Source organism: Leptidea sinapis, chromosome 1, assembly GCF_905404315.1.
Source record: "Leptidea sinapis chromosome 1, ilLepSina1.1, whole genome shotgun sequence".
NCBI lineage: Eukaryota > Metazoa > Arthropoda > Insecta > Lepidoptera > Pieridae > Leptidea > Leptidea sinapis.
The window spans coordinates 10,539,575-10,543,201 of NC_066265.1; the positions used below are offsets into that span (position 1 = coordinate 10,539,575).

General features: G+C 32.1%; 1 non-coding gene across 1 annotated transcript; it reads left to right on the top strand.

Moving 5' to 3' along the window:
* The first annotated feature begins 771 nt into the window (after window positions 1-771).
* On the top strand, window positions 772-933 carry LOC126970984 (U1 spliceosomal RNA). Its single transcript, XR_007730753.1, has one exon. It is a non-coding gene; the product is annotated as a U1 spliceosomal RNA (small nuclear RNA).
* Window positions 934-3,627: the final 2,694 nt, after the last annotated feature.

Sequence of the window (3,627 nt, forward strand, 5' to 3'; positions counted from 1 at the left end):
GTTGGTTTGAGACAAATAATCTATACTTAAACAGTAAAAACTAAAATGATTACTTATTATTACGTTGCATTAATAGGTGAAGTCACGCCATCGTTTTTGTTCGAAAGCAGACAGATACGACTTGTGAACCCCCATTTTTTGCGTAACGCCAATGTAGACCCCCGTCGAGTCCACGGGAGACTGAGAGTCCATCTGGACCACATTGGTATTGCTGCTTAAAGTATAAATGTCGCCCTGTCTAGATCTAAATAGACAAAAGCTTTTTTCTAGTAGTACACTAAACAAGAATTCTAAAATCTATGTTGGCTTTATAAATTATAGTAAGTAGCGTTTTTGTCTACAAAAAATAGCAAGCGTCAATGCAAATTTTATCTATTATGAATACACTGTCATATTTATAAGTATGATACATTTTCCGCCTTAACCACCCATATCAATATCCCATAAAACGCATATTGCTTTGGGGATGTAATGTCACATGCTTAGAATAGTCACATATCATCTGTTGTGTCTTACTAATCTGTTGGTCCTGTTGGTAACTAATACTATAAGCAAATAGTTTTGAGGCAAAATATGGTTTTCGTACATGTTTTCTTCCTATAATTTGTATAGATACGATAACTTTTCAATGCACAATACACACTGTTCGCTTAGATGGGTGATCCGATGAACATCCGATAGATGGCGCTATGCTCTATCGCAGTAATTCCATAACGCGCTATCAAAGTTTATTCAGTATTGTGGACTACCCCAGTTTAATATATTTTAATCATACTTACCTGGCGTAGGGGACACCGTGATCAAGAAGGCGGTTCCCCCAGAGCGAGGCCCTTCCATTGCACTGCGGTCGGGTTGACCTCTGCGATTATCCCTAATGCGGATAACTCGGACGCGTAATTTTTGTTAGTGGGGACTGCGTACGCGCTGTCCCCCCATTGTTACTAAAATCAGAAGCAAAGTATATATTCATAGAAGTATACTAGTAATAAGAGAATTTTAATTTTAAAATTTTTCACAAATTAAATTTGATACATTATATGCAAACAAGAAACTGATTTGATGATATCCGCCCACAAATACTTTTTTAATAAGTATCCTTCTTGGCAATCTAGAGTCTAAAGATCTTTATTAAGGTAATAAACAAAAAACCGAAAGGATATAAAAAATTAAAAGTATATGGAACATAGTATGCTAGGTTCTCGGAATCACGCCGTGAAACAAAACTGATTTATATTTTATTCATAAGGGTGAAAAAAATATATATAACAATTCTAAGAAATTCTGGGCATTTGTAAAATCTAAGCCAGGTAAGGTAGGTAGTAAAAAATAGTAATTGTATTCCAGACAGTATGTACTTTGATAATGATAGTGGATCAGACGGTTAAACAATAGCTTATCTATAATATGTTTACTTAACCCATTCTTTAGCTCCGTTTTTAAAGTCGATTCCATTCCTAGAACTAGCCTTGATAATAATATAATATTATTCTTAAACTTTCGCGAGACGAATTACTCGTAATACCTAATGTAGAAAAGTACTTACTTGTTAAAACTTGACCCGTCGTAAGGAAGTGCACCTGATCTGTAAAGGCCAATTTTACTGAAGTTTTCTTGTAGACAGATCTCAATTCCTATATATAATATTATTTTGTGTTAAATTTAAATTTAATTGAGTTAGGAAACAATTATATCTCTAATGGCTTAAACCTGAATGTTCACAAGTCTTATATTATGACATTTTCGATTAAAAGGGTGTCAGAACTCAGAAGTAAGTTTAGAGATACGGCTCTTTTATCTGAAAATCATATCATATATATCATATAAATTGTTAGAATATATTTATTTGCTAAGAGATTTGGGAGTGTTTATACGAATGTTGAATTTACCAATACCTAATTACCGTTTGACTTCAATGATTACTATGGAATCTTAAGGCCAATATCCCAAGAGATCTCCTAAATAGCGCATAATTGAAACCATTTTTGACGGTTTATATAAAGCTTATATCTTTACAAAAAATAGTTACCTATATATCTACAGAATACGAAATTCACTTTTTGTTTACATTTCTATTTTTATGGACAGTGCGAAAAAAATTCAACAAAAAACCCTAACTTTTATAGTTGGAGAAATGCTAATCATTCAAATTAGATAAAAAATCTACGAAAATTCTAATTCTAATAATTGTACATCAACACTATTTCACATGATATAGTTTTGTAAATAAAATTGTAATGGTTGTAAAATTTTTTTTTTAATTCTGAATCAAAACTATGGCGATGTAACCTAGCTCCGCTCGATAACTCAAGGACATTGGCTCGCTTATCATAAATTGAAGTCCATTTCCAGATTTAAATCACCCGTTGACGGTTAGAAAATGCTTGTTTTTATCGATCTATTGAATAAGCTATTAGGGCGTATGCATGTAACATATATTTTAGGTCATGTTTTTTTTAATCTTCATTATTATTGACTTTATCTAAGTTTTATCTTGTTAAAATGTTGCTGACTAATGAATATTAAATAAACAAATGTGCAATAAATACGCGCGAAATATAAAACATTGAAACGCAATGCTTTTGGATGAAGCACAGTGTGAAAGTCTAGATATGGTATGGTTCCTAGATATGATTTTCGGTAGTTAGCACTATATTCAATTTTATGTTGGTTCTTAATTATACAATGATCTGTATAATTATTATTTACAATGACTGAAAATTTGTTAAAGCGCAATCAAATAATCTTCAAAAATAGATGCGTATGGTATTTTAATGAAGCATAAAATATGCTGACTATGTCGTGGTTTTCCAACGCATACATTACTACCTGCAAATATTGTAGGTTTGACTACAAAAGAATATAGAGTTAAAATAACGACAACATACTTATTTATATTAAGTATACTAAACAGTTATAGTTTTAGGTAAAGAAGTGAACCCTACTGTCATCAGAAGAGGTAAGAGTCACGCGATAGATTCAAATTCAAATATTTTTATTCAAAATAGGATGTGACATCACTTATTGAAAGTCAAAAAAACTACCACCCATTCCAAATGAATACCTCAGACCTGAGAAGAATGGGCGCAACAAACTCAGCGGGCTTTTTTTTCATCGAATAAATATGTTTACAAAGTAATATTGTACAATTAAACTTATTATTTAAAAGCCTGAGGGCGGTCACTCCATTCCCAATCTGTGGTATCATTAAGAAAGTCATTTATGTTATAGTAACCTTTACCACACAAACGTTTTTAAAAAAAAAGAGGCAACTCCTAGGTGAATAAAAATGTAGGTTAATTGCGCTGTGCGATCTGAATTACAACTTATTGCATGTCCGCAAGAGTCCCTATTTCTTTAGTTGATTTTGCGGAGTGAGACTTCCGTACTTGTACTATTACATATTCTCCGGGATTGGTAAGGTTCCTACTGTGTGGACACTTTCTTACATTACACCTTTACCAAAAAATGGGGATACCTCGTTTAATAATTATTGACCAATAATTAATAAATTGAGTGTCATTGCAAAAACTCTCAAAAGACTTTTCGGGTTAAAAAGTAATTATTAATAATTACTCCTTATATAATAAAGCCTCCTGACTATCGAAATTTATCATTCCTCAACAACAT